Below are 17,928 nucleotides of genomic sequence, written 5' to 3' on the forward strand. Positions count from 1 at the left end.
TCTTTCTTCTCGACTACAGTTATATATCTGGTGTATTAGGGCAAATATATATATATATATATATATATATATATATATATATATATATAGAAATTATTATTATTATTATTATTATTATTATTATTATTATTATCACCGTCATCATCATCATCATTTTATATTACTGGACACAATGGCAGAGGGGGTCCCATCCATGCCAGGAGAAGAACTGAGTATAGGCAAGTGATAGATACTGCCACAAGCATGATGGATCCATGGTGGTTGAACATCATGGGAGTTCTCAAGATGGATGTGCTGTGCCTAGAGGCAACATGCAAGTCTGGGTGCAAGTCCAGTACTATTCCATCATGGATAGGAATTCCCTGCCACCACTGTCACACCTCCACTTCAGTATATCAGTAGCATGAAGTGGAAGAACCAGAGAAGATCCTATACATGACAGGAAGGTACAGACATTTAAGTGATAGCTTGCATGTGTGAATGAACCATCACAGATCTAACACCAAAGAAGTGGGACTCTATCACCTGATGCCACCTCTCAAACACAATTCTCCTCAATGGAGTCTGTCCAGACAATGAGCTGCCATTCATCAAATGACAAGTAGCCAAGGCATAAGAGAAACCAAGTGATCTCCAGCCATTTGTCAATTCAACCTTAGGCTAAGGGCACAAGCCCTTAAATCCTAGACACAACAGGATTTAATTCCTCTCTTTTCTCTTTCAAAAACAGATCAGATCCATGGCCTGAAAGGGAAGGAGTCCCTTCTCCCCACGTGCTGCAACCCTGATTCAAGTTGGAGGCCCTGCTACTCCTTTTTTAAAAAGAGAGAGATCAGGCATTCTAGTGATGGAACTCCCATGTAATGTGAGGCCTGGCTCTTGGAAGAACATTTGGAAGACATTTCCTAACATTAAGAACAAGCTTGACCCTTGGAAGAACATTTCCTAACATCAGAACCATTCAGAAATAGAATGAGTTGACAAAATCTCCCTTGGCAGCTTATTCTATTGCTGAGCTACTCTTTAATGTTAGGAAACTCTTCTAAATGTGCTTCCAAGGGCCAAATTAGATGTGACACGAGAGTTCTCTCATTGGAACACCTGACTTCTTTTTCCATCTTTGGCACTCCTCACTCTCACTGGAACTCCTGACCATATCCCAAATGGTTTTGCAAATAAAGTACTAAAGGCACCTTTCTTGGGTCTGGAGGCTGGACTATGGCTGGGTTCATACACAACATGGCACCTCAAATTCACACAAGGTGCCGCAAACCCAGGAGTGTGTGCTGCCTCTATTTATGGCCTAGGCTCCAATGTGCCAAGATTGCTGGGTTCTCACAACACAACCAATCTCAGCATATCCTGCCCTACTAGCTGCAGTGAACCTGACATCTTCAACTGAGATTTGAAGCAAGTTACAGATGTTAGGTTCTCTGCAGCAAGCAAGGCAGTGCTTGCAATGCTGAGATTGATGGGCTTGCACAACATGACCAATCTCGACATATCAGGATTGACATAGGAAGTAAGGGCGGTATGTGCTCCTGGGCTGAGGCACCTTGTGCAAACCTGAGGTGCCATATTATGGGTGAACCCAGCCCATGGGATCCACTGGATCCCTTGTTTGCTTGGCACTGGAAGGTACACACTGATCTAGAAAAGTTCTAAATATGGTGGCACAGCTCCATCATATCTAAAAGGCTATCTATGCCTGGCACTGGGAGGTACAAGGTACAAGCAGTTGCATGTAACAGAGCTTGGATTCCATTTTTTTTTAATCAAAAGCTGCTTCAGAAGGGGTGAACTTAGAAACTCCCCTATGAGAAATCATAGGGGAGGAATGGGGTGCTTATTCCTTTCTCCAGCCTCCATTTCTCCATTCTGAATCATCTTCCCAATGATGTTTTCCCCCAAAAGCACGTTTGAGTTAGCAGTCCTTGGAGCAGATAAATGCTGAGTGGTGGAAACGTTAAGTGCCTGTTTAATCCTTTCCACTTCTCTGCTCTAATTTCTCACATCTAAACGAGGTGAGGTGGGTGGCTACCAGGGAGAGGGCCTTTTCAGTGATTGCACCCCATTTAGGTTCACCTGGCACCATCACTTTGTTCTTTTAGAAGCCAGGTAAAGACTTTTCTGTTCACTCAGGCTTTTTAAATTTGATTTTTTTAAATGACTTTAAAAAAACAAGTTTTTACATTGTTTTATACTGTATTCTGTATTCTTTTCTTTCTTCATGTGTGTGTGTGTGTGTGTGTGTGTGTGTGTGTGTGTGTGTGTTTGGATTTGACGCATTTTATGCATTTTTATTAGATGCTTTAATGTTGTGAGCTGCCCAGAGAACAATTTGATAATGGGCGACTAACAAATAAAGTTGTATTATTATTAATTTCACCTTTCCCAAAGTGGCTCCTAATTAAAAAAAATAAAACAGTATTGGGGTTAGTTGCACATGTTTGTGTATAATGTGCAGTTAGCCCTAGCACACATTGGTTTTCCATAATAGTCAACTCCAGGGGTTGACAACCTTTGACACTCCAGCTGTTGTTGCACTACAACTCCCATCATCCCCACCCACAACCACAGGGGTGGCAAAGGTTACCTATTCCTGGTCTAGACCTTTTCTTAACTTTGGCTACTTCTAAGGATTTAAATATTATTTAATACATTAAACAACAGTTGAAATGGTGACTGATTCATAGACTAATGGAGCCAGAAGGCTCTGTGATGGGGCTACAGTGAAGCGGGAAGGGAGCCCCAGTGCTTTTAAAAACTGGCAGCTGCACAAGCAGTGTTACTGTATGTACCCTTATTATCATGGATGGGGATAAATGCAGGGGCTTGTGCAGCCACAAACTGCAATGCGCTCTATGTGGGGCTGCCCTTGTAAGTAGTCTGGAAACTACAGTTGGTCCAGAATGTGGCAGCCAGGCTGGTCTCTGGGTCATCTAGGAGAGACCATATTACTCCCATATTGAAGGAATTACACTGGCTGCCAATATGTTTCCGGGCAAAATACAAGGTGTTGGTCATAACCTATAAAACTCTAAACAGCTTGGGCCCTGGGTTATTAAGAGAATGGCTTTTTCGTAATGAACCCTGCCGCCCATTGAGATCATCAGGAGAGGTCCGTCTGCATTTGCCACCGGCTCCGAGGCTTTGGAATGCGCTCCCTAGTGCAATAAGAGCCTCCCCATCTCTGACATCCTTTAAAAAGTCTTTTAAAACACATTTCTTCACCCAGGCTTTTAAATGATATTGTTTTGATTGTTTTGAATGTTATTTTTAGAATATTGTTTTTAAAAAATTAAATTGTGTTTTACATTTCTTGCTTTTAAATTTTTGTTTTGTTTTGTTTTGTTTTTGTTTTTAATTAATGTTTTACTTTTTAATCTTCTTGTAAACTGCCCAGAGTCGTAAGTTTTGGGTGGTGTAAAAATATGATAGATAGATAGATAGATAGATAGATAGATAGATAGATAGATAGATAGATAAAATCATCCAGGTTGCCTTCCAGCTTTGCTGCAGCCCTTCCACAGAGCCTTCCAGTTCCATAAGATTGTGCAACATGTCAACCAATGTTGTTTAATAATTTAACCAATAACAAGACAGATCCAATGAAAACCATTCAGAATAATAATAATTAAAAAACACACACACTTGATCCATCTCATCTCCAATCTCAGACTTATACAACTACTGACAATCTGCACAACTGTGCCAGAATGACAGAATTTCTCGGGGCGGGGGGGGGGATTCCCAATTCCCAAGAAAGCAAAGGAGATTCTGGTTGCTGTCCTATCTCCATGGCAACAAAGACATATGGTGAAGTGCTTCCTGTAGGCCACATCTCAACTGCTTGTTGGCAGGTGTCTCCCAGGTCCCACTGCCTGCCACTTTCCTTGTTTTCCAAATATTTTAAAGTAGTTTAAGTAATGATTTAATGCATTTTCTTACTGATAAGACTGATCTTAGTGGTATAGATGTGCAAACTGATACAAGCTTGACACAATCTGAGTTCAATATGGCCACTTCAAGTGTTTCAAGCTCGAAATGAATCATCCTTAAAATAAAGGGCCTGTTTTGAGTTCAAGCGTAAATTGTTTTGAGTGTATCAAGTGCCATTTTTAATAGAGAGAGCTGATCTACCAATTGGGGTTGGCAGGTAGACCAGTCCTCTGAGGTGAGCTGACGCACTATGTCCGGAGCAGAGGCCTGGTCTACTCACTGTGTGAGGCGAGTAGACCAGGCTTCCACTCAACATTTAGCACATCGGCCTGCCTTGGAGGGCTGGTCTACCTGCTGACCCCACTTGGCAGACCAGCTCTGCTAAAAAAAAATAGCACTCGAAACACTCGAAACGTTTTGAGTGTTTCATCAAAACAGGAAAATCCATTTTGTGCACACCTGTACTTAGTGGTAACATTTCCACATTTCGTATTTTACATCCCAAGTCACACCACCAGCCATCATCACATCCCAAATCCAGGAGACATCCAGGTCAGTATAAAAGTCACTGAAAAATCCTATCTTAACAACATGTAATTTCAGCAAAGATCACATTTCTCATTTAAAAAAAAAAAAATTCCAAACCATCAGCCATTTTGAGTTTTTTACTTTATGCAGCTGTGTTCACGCACCTACCTGTACCTTCCTGTTTTGATTACTGTAATACTTTGTTTATTGGCCTTCCAGGTCATTCATAAACAAGAACATATGGTCCAAAGCTCTGCTTACCAGGGTTCTCCTACCAGATTAGGTTGTGATCAAATTCTGTGCCCTGTTTTAAATCAATTGGATTTGGCTTCATGTCAGACAATGTGTTACTTTTTAAAACAGCTATACTTGCTTTTTAAGAGGCTTTCACATTGCCTCTGGCTCCAAAGTTTACCCAGAAAAACTTTCACCAACTTCAGTGTATTATATTTATCTAACAGTAGCTTGTTATGGACCCCCGCCCCTGGCAGCTTACCTGCCCACCCCACCCTGATTTGCAGCACATTTAAAAATGTCAAAAGAATTCCCTTGTTACTGAATTCCCTGTCTTCTCAGAAGCTAGAACTCTGAGAATAGTTTTCAAGGCCATTTAAGAGACTTGTTATCTTTAGCTAAACATCTGTATTTACATATGGATAGATGCAAAATGTTTTGCCAAAAATAGGTTCTTGTACAACTGGCAGTATTGTATTATTGAAACATGCTTTGGCCAATTAGAAGCAGAAATGGCAACAGCTTATATAATGCAGCCATTGTAAAGAATTCCCACAGGGAACCAGGAAAACTTACAGTGATTGAGTCACTCTGGATCTGAAATGCATTGAAAACTTTCCAAAAGGTAAAATATTAGAAATACTTTTTTTTTTAAAGAAAGAAATATTTACCAGTTAAACACTAAAGCACTGTAACCAGCTGACCTTTTCCCTGCAGTGATTTCTGTTGTACTTTTGTCAACACAGCCAAGAGTTTTGGAGAGGAAAAGAGAAAAAGATTATTTTCAGTCTAGCTACCACCCCTATCCTAGGCAATAACATCATAATGGAAGAATAATCATTGTGAACAATCCTCAGGAGATTGTGCTGGCTACAGACAGAGATGAAGAATGCCAATTTCGCTGCTTTTCTGTACTACATCATTGCATTTTTGTCTACAACAGATAAGAGGGGACATCTCTCCATGATGGTTGGAGGAAAGTCCTAATGTGTAAGGCGGTGACTCAGAGTGGGCAAAAGATCATGTGTGCTCCCAAAACTGATTTGGTGCAAACCCTAATGTTAGGGCCAATTCAGACATGCTCGTTCATCACTGGTTGAAGATAGTCTTCCAGTGATGACTTGAAAGTGTGAAAAAGCTACTACAGATTATCTACCACAGTTAGGAACATTAGAGCATCTGTCCATTATCTGAAGGTCTGTAACTATGAGTTAAGCCATGCTACAACTGTCCCTAGCTACTCCAACTCCCATTAGCCCCAGCTATTATTTATTGTGGCTAGCGATGATGGGAGTTGTAGTTCAGCAACATCTGGAGGCCTCGAAGTTGGGAACCACTGAAGTAAACTATTCATTGCATTGACCTCGCCTCCTTCAAAAATATATGTGGGAAATTACCATATCAAAATCACATATCCATACATATAAATAGGACATTTTTAATGTATTGATGTGTAATATCTGCACAGTAAAATGCCTAACATATCTATTACAAGTGATCCTTAACTTCCGATACTCCAAACACTTGACATTTGCAAATTGCCACCTTGTTTCAACTTTACAACTGTATTTCAACTTGACAACATTCGCCGCAGAAGGGGAGGCTCCATTAGATGGCTGCAGGTATGTAGGCTAGAGGAGGAGGAGGAGGCAACAATGGCAGCTCAAGTTCACATTGTCATTGAGACTGATAGTCCTGGCAGCAGCAGCTGTAGCAGCATTTGAAACTACAGAGTGATTGGCTAATTTTCGCATCCAAGATGGTCCCCCCACTACTGCCACCTCTACAACAACAACAAAAAATATTTATAGACACACACACACAAATACTTTGTTTGGACACAAATAAATGTCCAAAGCGGTTTACATAGAGAAACCATACATACATACATATATATATGATGGTTAGATAGGCTTCCTTCCCTGTCTAACCATTGCCCAGGAGGTGGAAGAGATGAAGATGAGCAACCTGATTGCCTTCCATGGAAAAGTGAGAAAGAGCCAGAAAGGGACTGGGAAGGAAATGGGTGGCAAGGGTGAGCAACTTCTGATTCTCCACCATCAACTTCTCTGCTGTATGTCTGCACATCTGTAACAGACACACCACCAGCTTTGATAGCAGCTGGAAAAAATGCTTTTCATAACATTGTTTCCTATGGGAAAACAGGTTACAAGTTAAGCCATTTCAACTTAAGACACAGGTTTCAGGGGCTAATTGTGCTGTAGGTCTGAAGACTTCCTATATCTGGAGCTGTGTTTGTGTTTACTGAATAATTTGTCAGCGGGGAAATGGCTTGACTACAAAGCCCGAGGTTGCCAGTTCAAATCCCTGCTGGTATGTTTCCCAGAGTATGGGAAACACCCATATCAGGCAGCAGCGATATAGGAAGATACTGAAAGGCATACTGCGTGGGAGGAGGCAATGGTAAACCCCTCCTGTATTCTACCAAAGACAACCACAAGGCTCTGTGGTCGCCAGGAGTCGACACTGACTCGATGGTATACTTTACTTTTAATTCTTATTATTGTTATACAGATTTATATCTTGCATTTTAAGATAAAGTTCTCAGTCTGATGATCTTATTTTAATACTCATAAGTTGTCTGGATATTTTAAAGGGAAAGACAGGAGAAAAGTATTTTAATAGAAATAAATAAAAGTAATAATGATTTGTTCATTTTAAAAATCCATGTGCAGTCATTCTTGTAGCACACAACCCTCACAATCACAATTAAAAAAAAAAAAGATGGAAAGCAATGTCATTTAGAAACTTAGACTATTTAAAAAATAGACTTTTCCCCCAAAAGTTTCTATGTACTGGAGGACTTTGCACATTCAGAATATATTTCACAATCTTCCTTAGAAAATGTATGTAGTCAGTTTCCTACAGAACGTTCAGAAAAGGCTCATCATCAATATAGTATCCTTAGTCTTCTTAGTCTTCTAGATCCATAGAAGAGAAGAGAGAGAGAGAGAGAGAGAGAGAGAGAGAGAGAGAGAGAGAGAGAGAGAGAGAGAGACAGACGGGGAGGTTCTTTGGTATTAGAAATTGCGGGGCTGGGGGTTGTCAGAGTGCTGTTCCTTTTGTGTAAATACAGGGATTGATTGATTGATTGATTGATTGATTGATTAAGTGCCATCAATTTGGTGTCAACTCTTAGCGACCACATAAATAGATTCTCTCCACGATGATCTGTCTTCAACTTGGCCTTTAAGGTCTCTCAGTGGTGCATTCATTGCTGTCGTAATCGAGTGCATCCACCTTGCTTCTGGTCATCTTCTTCTCTTTCCTTCAACTTTCCCCAGCATTATGGACTTCTCAAGGGAGCTGAGTCTTTGCATAATGTGTCCAAAGTATGATAGTTTGAGCCTGGTCATTGGTGCGTCAAGTGAAAATTCTGGATTGATTTGTTCTAAGGTCCATTTGTTTGTTTTCCTGGCTGTACATGGGATCCTCAAAAGTCTTTTCCAGCGCCAAAGTTCAGAAGTGTCAATACTTTTTCTATCTTGCTTCTGAAAAGTCCAGCTTTTGCATCCATAGAGTGTCATGGGGGAAACCATTGTCTGAACGATTCTAATCTTTGTAGGTATAGACACTTCATGGCATCTAAATATCCTTTCCAAGGCCTTCATTGCAACCTTCCCAAGTGCTAGTCTGCAGTGTATTTCTTGACTGCTGGATCCTTTAATGTTGATGATCGATCCTAAAAGGCAGAAGCTATCCACCACTTCAATGTCTTCATTATCAGTTTTGAGGCTGGTTGCTGTACCCATTGTCATTAGTTTAGTTATCTTTACATTTAGTCATTGTCCTGTTTTTAAACTGTGCTCCTTGAGTTTCATTACTAGAGCTTGCAGATCATTCGCATGCTCCGCTGTCAGAGTGATGTCATCAGTGTAGCACAGGTATAACATGTATTTAATCTCTGTTTTTTAAGGGGGTCGTCTTAAATTCAAGGTCATCTTCTATTCAGGTAAATATGGGTATAAATGATTTATATCCCAACCCTCCAGTATAAAACCGCTCAGGGTGGCTTACAAGAATAATAAAATAGTAGACATTAAAACAAATAAAACCATTTAAAAATTTTTAAGTTAGCTAAAAACAAGACCCAATTAAAAGTTTAAAACTTCAAAAATTTATTAACCCACTAGATATAGTCTGCAGATAAAAACAGTAAAAAGTATCTCTAAATAGATGGGTCTTCAAGTGCTTTTTGAAGATCCTGAGAGGGGGAGCTTGGCAAACCTCCTCAAGATGGGCATTCCGGAGTTGAAGGACCACAACTGAAAATCCAACCAAAACTCAGTCAGTGGTGGGGCCACACGTGGGGCCTGAAATGCTGATTGATGAGTGCTGGCAGATTTTTATGAGAAAGGCAGTCCAACAGACACCCTGGACCCATATCATGTAGGGCTTTAAAGGTCAAAAGCAGCATCTTGGATCGAACCCGGAAGCAAATTTGTAACCAGTGGAGCTGTCACAGGATGGGTATAATATCTGTGATGCAACAAGCCCCATGAAGATCTTTGCAGCAGTATTTTGGACCAGCTGGATCTTCCAAACAGTCTTCAAAGGCAGCCCCACATAGAGCACCTTGCTGTAGTCCAGTCTGGATGTGACCAGTTACTGAAGTCAGATGTAACTTTTCCAAGAAGGAGCATAGCTGGTAAAAGGCATTCTTGCACACCACCACCAACTTGACCTCCAAGGAGGACCCCCAAGTTGTGAACCTTGTCTCAGGACTTCTCCATCTTGTCTCAGTGTTGTCTCAGTGACCCCCATCCAAGACCAGATTCAGTCATCCAAAAACATTCGGCTTAAGACGAGAGTTAAGATGCTTTACATTTTCACTCATGCTCTAAAAAGTATGGAAATTCCAAGTTAAAGTGCCCATAACTTCCATGCCATATAAGTTATCAAGAATTTGTACAGTCTAGTATTTTATACCGGCTTTAGAAACGAGGTCCCATGCACCCATACTTTGCCTTGGTCTTTCATCTGAACATTGGGCTAGGCAGGGATGCATCCAGGCAGACACCCAACAGGTGCAGCTTTCCCAATCACTTGCAAGAGATGCCCCTGATGAATTGAACTGATGCACCACTCAAATAATCAGTTTTACCAATGCAGAGCACTTCTATCTTGTCTAGATTTAGTTTCAGCTTGTTTGCCCCCATCCAACACAGGACAACCTCCAAGCTCTGGTTCAAGACACTACCTCCCTGGTATCTGTTGACTTAAATGATATATAGAGTTGTGTGTCATCAGCATATTGAAGATATTGCAGCTCATAGACAGAAATGATCTCTCCCAGTGGTTTCATGTATATATTAAACAGCATATGGAACAGAACAGAGCCCAGTGGTACCCCATAGACCTCAATGGCCAAAGGGGCAGAGGAGGCATCATCCTATACCACCTTCTGGGTTCAACTCTCCAGGTAGGACTGGAGCCACCATATCACAGTGCCTCCAAGTCCCAACCCAGAGAGGTGATCCAGAAGGATACCATGGTTGATGGTATCAAAATCATCTGAGAGGTCCAGGAAAATCAACAGAGGCACAGTCTCCCTGTCTATCTCCCAGTGTAGTTTATCTGCCAGAGTGAAAAAGACCATTTCCAAATCCTTCCTATAACCCTGCTGGAAGCAAGACTGGAAAGGATCCAAGAAATCAATTTCATCCAGTACTGCTTGGGAAGGCTGCTTAAATCTGCCCCCCACACACAACCTCACCAGCTAATTCAGCAAAGAGGCACCTTTTAAAGTGGCAATTCTCTTATATTTAGCAGGAAGGGAGCAACTGTTCCTATCCAACGTCAGCACAGCATCCCTCCAGTGGTTGCTGCTGGTGTCTACCTGATGTTTTCTTTTAGATTGGGAGCCCTTTTGGGACAGGGAACCCTCTTGTATGTTTGTTTGTTTATCTGTGTAAAATGCTTTGAGTACTTTTGCTGAAAAGCAGTACATAAATATTTTTAGTAGTAGGCGGCTAGTCTGGAACTGTCCAGAAGCCCTGGTGCTATATCAGTGCTTCCCCCATTGCACTAGTTCTTTGTTAAGTCGTCAGCCACTGACCAAGAAGTAAACACCGCAGTTACCTCTTGTTATAGAAACTCAGGAGTAAAATGTAATGGGAAGCCCAGGCTTGCTCCACTTGCTGAGATCTGCTTCACTGAGATCTGCTTTATTGCAGTGATTGCTGTGAAAATATTCAAACAACCAAGTTTTAATCCTGTGGATCTCTCTGTGTAGTGACAAGCCAGCAAGCAGGCTTCTAAACTGCAGACGTTCAGAAAAGGGGTGTGTGTGAAAAAGCCTCCCTTATCCACCCAATATTTCAGACACATGTCATCTGTTGTTATCATTAATGATCCGTTTTTACAAACAGAGTCCCTCGCTGGAAAGCTGAGACCTGGCCAATCCAAATAAACCAAGCAAAAACCATAATTGCCTACTGACAAGCTGGCTTGCTTGGGATGTAAGATAATGTGGGCGTATATATGCGAGAAGTGTGGAGCAAGCCACATTCTGAGCAGCGGCCCTGTTAGCTCTGGAGCATGACAGAATAGAGGAAACTCAGCTTAATCACAGCTGAGGGTTCTGCCCAAACATACCTAAGGTCAGCTTTACAAAGTAAAACATGCACTTTATTATTTGAGAGAGAGAGAGAGAAAGAAACAATGGACCTTGGTTTTAGATGAAGGCCAGTTGCTTTTGAAACCAGAATGTTGGAACTGATGGACCTAATGTTTTATCCAGCAATACAGTTCTTATTCTTGGGCAAATATACAGTAGACTCAAGGATTGCTGGGCACATACCCAAACACATCCATCTGCATACCAGGCCTCTCTAGATTTTCCTTTCCATCTGTAGCTCCAGAAGTTCTCGCAATGAATTTTTGGGGATCTGCAAGGGGCTGCTGTGGAAAGGGGGAATTTCAAAAGCCTCACAGTACAGGTGTGATATGCATCTTGCATATGCAGGTATAAGCTCCTCCTATACCTCTTTGGAGACCTCTGTGGAAATGAAAATGGGCAGTTGATTGCATAAGGCCATTTGCCCTGGCTGATGAGAATATACCAGTGTGAATCCTCCCATCATCCCTTGCTCTTCCTGGTTACCACCAGGAAGCTTATTTTTAAAAAGTGTAATGCCATAAATAAATTATTAATGGATTAACCAGTGCAACTGATTATATCCTTGTCACAACATGTATAGCTCTAATGCAAGGTCTCCGTGTGTGTGTGTGTGTGTGTGTGTGTGTGTGTGTGTGTGTCTAAAATATGGTATTCAAGCTTTCAATTAAGCTCCCAAAATATATACTCTCACAGTTCTTGTATTTGCCTTTTTAGGGGTGCTGGAGGCAGTTCCTCCCTCCCTCTGTGGGTAGCAGTGGCTTCAGCAGCACTTTAAGAGCTGATAACATTCTGGAATGCTGGCTTCTGCCTGCCAGTCACCATAATTTTTGCTCTACAACTTGTGTTCCTGTCACATTTTAGAGCAAAGAAAAAGAAAGAAATTAGCAACCAGCACAAGCGGGCTACCAAGAACACTGGCTGACATACAGAGCAAGGATGCACTGGTCCAGCGAGAGAGCAGCCTAACAGAATGTTCCAGCTAACCACACCAGTGCAGTGGGGAAGTAGCAATTTCTGACATCCTTCTCCAGGAAGCCCTCTGTGTTACCCAAAAATATATCCCTGAGAGTTGCACAGACCTCGGTGACATATTTTGGGGGGCACAGAGGGCTTCCTAGAAAGGGGGAGGGCAACAAAAATTGCTTACTGCACCAGTGCAGTTAGTTAGCAAGTTCTGTTAGGCAGCTTTCTTGCTGCACCAGTGCATCCTTGCCCTGGATGCAGCCTCTGCTACTGTACTTCAAAGTGGTACTTCAAAGACTGCTGAAGGCGCCACTTCGCACAGAGGGGCAGCAAAAGAAAAAAGGAAAGGAAAGGAAAAAATTTCATTGAACACAACTTGCCCAGATTTAAATTCTAGGTGACTAGATGAGTAGGCTAAAAACTGGACTGTGGTGTATGGCCCTGGTAAAAACATCCAGGCTTGACTACTGCAATGCATTTAGGGATGGGGCCATAGCTTAGTGGTAGAACATCTGCTTTGCATGCAGAAGATCCCAGATCCCAGAGTCTATCCCTGGCACCTCCAGGTAGAGCTTTGAAAGACTCCTGCTTGGAAATCTGGAGAGCTGTTGCCACTGTAGAACTGGAAAAGGTGCAGAAGAGGGCAATCAGGATGATCAGGGGCCTAGAGGACCTTTCTTATGAGGCAAGGCTACAGCACCTGGGGCTATTTAGTTTAGGAAAAAAAGATGACTGTGGGGAAACATGATAGAAGTCTATAAAATCATGCATGGTGTGGAGAAAGTGGATAGAGAGAAATTCTTCTCCCTCTCCCATAACACTAGAAGCAGGGGTCAGCCCATGAAATTGATTGCTGGGAAAGTTAGGACAGAAGTACTTTTTCACACAATGCATAATTAATTTGTGGAATTCTCTGCCACAAGATGTGGTGATGGCCAACAACCTGGATGGCTTTAAGAGGGGTTTGGATCACTATCAACGGCTACTAGTCGGAGGGCTATAGGCCACCTCCAGCCTCAAAGGCAGGATGCCTCTGAATACCCGTTGCAGGGGAGTAACAGCAGGAGAGAGTGCATACCCTCAACTCCTGCCTGTAGGCTTCCAGTGGCATCTGGTGGGCTACTGTGTGAAACAGGATGCTGGACTAGATGGGCATTCTTGGGCCTGATCCAGCAGGGCTATTCTTATGTTTTTATGTTCTTATGCCAATCACTATAGACAATACTGAGCCAGATGGACCAGGGTCTGACTCAGTATAAAGCAACTTCCAATGTAACCTATGTATTGCAATGCAGTGTATGTGGGGTTGCCTTTAAAAATCAGTTGGAAACTTCTCTTGGCTTGGTTCAGATATTGCACCTAGACTGTTAACTGGCTTGAGTAATTCAGAACACATCTCGGCAGTCTGAAAACAGCATCACTGGCTCCCTATGCATTCCAAGGCTCCATTCAAAGTGCCAGTGTTAACGTATAAACTTCTGTACGACTTGGGCCCAGCAGGCATTCCTACCTACTCAGGTTAGGTGCTGGTGATGGAGGAGCAGGACTTCTTTGCAGCAGAAGCCCTGCTCTGGAATGTTTTCCCTATGGTCATCCACTGGTGCCAACCCTTATGCATTTTCAGCACATGGTCAAAATTGTTTGATTTGTTCAGACTTTTTAAATTCAGGGACAGTTTTATCTGCCTGCTGCTATTAGTGTTGCTTTTGTGCTTGCCACTTTTACAGCATAACCTTAAGTCTGTTTATTTGGAAATAAGTGCCAGTGGCTGACATCCTAACTAATGATACGCTGGTGCTCCGTGAGATGTGCTGGTGCTGCAGACATGATTGACTAACTCTGCACTGGCACTTTCATGGGTTGTGTTGGTGATGTGAATTTTGACAATCCCCAGAAGCCCTTTGTATTACCCAAAAGTATGTCCCTGAGGGTCACGTCGCCAACAGAGACATATTTTTGGGTGACACAGAGGATTTCTGGGGGTGGGTGGCTGGTTGTCAAAATCCCACTTTCCATGAGCATTGGTGCTGTGTTAGTCTGAAACCTGTCCACAGCACTGATGCATTTCACGGAGCACCTATGCTTCATTAGTTAGGATGTTGGCCACTGTGTTCATTGGGACCTAATTCCCTGTGTGTTCCAGGAGTGCAGCCTTACATAAGAACAGTCCTGCTGAATCAGGCCCAAGGCCTATCTAGTCCAGCATCCTGTTTCACATAGTGGCCCACCAGATGCCACTGGAAAGCCCACAGGCAGGAGCTGAAGGCATGCCCTCCCTCCTGCTGTTGCTCCCCTGCAACTGGTATTTAGAGGCATCTTGCCTCTTAGGCTTGCCTTATGTTGAAGTGCTATGCACACCTAATTGGGAGTAAACCCTACTGAACACCATGCAACTTATTTCTGAGTGGCTGTGCATAGGATTGCCCTGCCCGTACTTACTTACTTACTTGATTTTATTTATATACCGCTAGGGGCGGAGCCACCATTGAGCAAACGGATTCAAAGAACCTGGGCTTCTGCCCCCAGGATCCGTGCTTCGTGGCCCCAGACACTCCCCCCCCCGCATCTGACGTCAGATGCGGGGGGCGTTATTTTGCTCCCAAATGGGGCCGTGAGGAAATCGACCTGTGCTGCATTGGCAGTGCAGCCGGAGTAAAGGCAGGGAGGGTCACTCAGGCCTATCTCCCTTCCAAACGGGGCCATGCAGCCCCATTTGGGAGGGAGACCACACCCTCGTGTCTGACATCAGATGAGGAGGTGTGGCTAGTTGGCCCCCTGCGTCTGATCTCAGATGCGGAGGGTGGGGCCAGGGAGCTACCGCCGGCCTCCCTCCGCACCCGTGCCCTTCCAAAAATGGATTAAAATGGTTGTCTTGCTTTAAACTTTTTATGTTTTCTTTGGACAGGCAGACAGTTTGCTGTTCTTCCGCAGTCTCCTCATCATGCATCTAGTCCTCTTTGAGGAGTTCTTAACTTGAGTCAGAGCTTACAAGAAGCTGTTTTCGGTGTCACATTTACCTCAGCTCTGGGACACAAGAGGCAATAGGAAAGGGGTACTTTTGAACTGGTGCAAAGTTCTTTCCCCAGGCCATCAGCTACCACTTCACTGCTTCTGGAGGCAGATATAAGAACTTCCAAGACAGATGGCCTGACTTTCAGACAGACTGGCATCCCTAACTCAGAAATTACACACCACCTGTGGGTGCCTGCCTTCTATCCTCACAGAGTTCTGGCATATTTGATGGTCCGTATATGCTGATGGTCCACAACACAGCCTACTGAGGTATTCGGAGGCAAGCCAAGGACAGCATGTCAATCTTCAGATTGAATTTCCTGCCTGGTGTTAGTTTGGTCCATAGTTTTAACATTACTAAGAAGAACACAGACTTTTGTACACTCGTCTGAAATAACACGCAAGTGCCAGCCATTGCTGCGGTTCAAATGGCAACGAAAACATTCTGGCGAGTCCTCTGCTCCACAGGATGATTGCCTCATGCATGAGCCATGACATGAGCTCAGGAACAACAAACAAGGTAAATGAGGTAAGGGAGATCATTCTTCACAGCAGCAGATTCCCAGAGAATAGGTAGGATCAAAAAATAAGACACTTGTTGACAAAATGCCCATGAATTAACGCCATCCAAACTTGGTAGATTACAAGGCCAGGATTATCCATCACTCAAGCATCTTGTGATGGAGACTTTCCATGGGTAACAGGGCTGGATTGATCATTAGGATAAGCATGATACAGAGTCACACTCCAACCAAGGGGAGCCCTGGAATAGTATACATATCAAACTAACTTACACTAAATTAGACCATTGGTCTATCTAGCCCAGCAGTAGTTCTGAATGGCAGTAGTTCTCCAAAGCCTGAAGCAAGGATCTCTCTCAGCTCTGCTATCTGTAATCCTTTTACTGAAATTGCTGGGGTACTTTATGTGTGCAAGACATATGCTCTGCTGCTGAACTGTGGCCTACCTAGCGGCGAACTTTTATACATTTTAAGTGTTTAATTCTTGGTTTGTTTTATGCTGTACACTGCCTGGAGACTTCGGTGTTGAGCGGTATGCAAATTTGCTAAATAATAAATAAAAATATAAGCATTGTGTTGCATTGTATAAGCATCTGATGAAGAACACATTGAAAACATAATATTCTCTGCATTGTAGATGGTCCCCAGGTATAGCACAATGGGGCTGGGAATGTAGGCCAGGAATGGGAATTATGGTCATACCTGCAGAGGAAAAAACATAGCTTATTCTGGAGATGAAACTCCAGCAGCATCGACTGTGAGCACCTTTTATCCTAGTGATCACTAGGGGCATTAAGAGTAGTGTCAGTGAGGAAGGGTCTTCCTCTTGATTTTCCCTCTTGTCTCTCGGGCTGATCTGGCTTTCTATGATTGGTAGACTGATATTATCAGGGCCTATCATTCTGCCTTTCTTGCTCCTACAATAGGGGTGCTCATGGAACTGATTCCATCTAACAATAATAAATAAATAAAAATTCCGGTGCTTCAGTTTGAATTTGCACCAAGTTCAGTTGGTTCTCGGTTCAGTTCACGGGTCGAACTGGGCTGAACCAGTTCAGAACTGGTTCGATTCAGTTAGAGGGGTATGCTTGTAAATGAGAATCTGGTGAGGTTCCCCCTTTACTACCAAATGGGGAGAACCCTGCCTTTAAAATACTTTTAATGACAGCCGGTGGGAAGGGGGGCGGTGAGAGGGCACCTTACCACCAGCAGCACTAGCAGCTCCTCTGAACTCCAGATTGGGTCTGGCATGCCAGCGGACCAGCGTGGCCCAGTTCAGAGTTTAGAAGAGCCACCGGTGGTGGTAGTGGTGGTGGTAAGGTGCCCTCGCTGCGCCCCACCCCCTCAATCACCCTTAGAAGTATTTTAAAGGCAGGTCCTCCTCCTTTAAAGGGGAATCCTCACCAGATTTCCCTTTGCAAGCATACCATAAAACCGGTTCCATTAGAACCAGGGTTGGTTCAGTTTGAATTCAGACTGGCACCCATTTGGTGGGGGGGCAGTCCAGTTTGAGTTTGAACCAGCCTGGTTCTATTCGAACTGGGTTCAAACCGGCCCAGTTCTGCACACCCCTATCCCACAATGCTCGAGTCTCTCTGCTGCAGATTCCACTAGCCAGGTGGCCTCTCTCTCTCTCTCTCTCTCTTTCCTCTATGCTATTAAGACAGAAAGCTCAGGCATACAGGCTTTCTATCCAGGAATGTAACTTCCCCAATAAAGCTTCCTTGCTTTTAGATCTTAAACAACTGTCTCAGGCTACTCTTTAATGTGCTCAATTTTTACTGCCCACACTGGCTCTGTTATATTTGGGTTAGTTAAACTCCTCCCCACAACCGCTTGTGCATCAGAAACCCTTGGAATCCAAGTAATACAGTTCTGCCAAGGACCCTCAATAAATTTATTTTGGCTGTAATGCTGCTACAATTACATTCAGTAGATGAGCCCTCGGAATCTCCTTGTTGAATATTACAATGACAACCACATATTTATTTATTTGCATTTCTATCCCACTCTTCCTCCTAGGAGCCCAGAGCAGTATATAGGGTTATGTTTATCTTCACAACAGCTCTGTGAGGTAGGTTAGGC

The 17,928-nt window shown here is 43.2% G+C and overlaps 1 protein-coding gene and 1 long non-coding RNA gene across 11 annotated transcripts in view; one reads left to right on the forward strand and one right to left on the reverse strand.

Moving 5' to 3' along the window:
* The window catches only part of MECOM (MDS1 and EVI1 complex locus), a 744,249-nt gene that overhangs the window by 570,380 nt on the left and 155,941 nt on the right, over positions 1–17,928 (reverse strand). The gene's annotated exons all lie outside the window — the stretch shown is intronic.
* Positions 4,274–16,417, forward strand: LOC128351202 (uncharacterized). The gene is made up of 2 exons (XR_008319639.1): positions 4,274–4,494; positions 15,216–16,417. It is a non-coding gene; the product is annotated as an uncharacterized LOC128351202 (long non-coding RNA).

Source organism: Hemicordylus capensis, chromosome 3 (assembly GCF_027244095.1).
Source record: "Hemicordylus capensis ecotype Gifberg chromosome 3, rHemCap1.1.pri, whole genome shotgun sequence".
In the NCBI taxonomy this organism is placed as follows: domain Eukaryota; kingdom Metazoa; phylum Chordata; class Lepidosauria; order Squamata; family Cordylidae; genus Hemicordylus; species Hemicordylus capensis.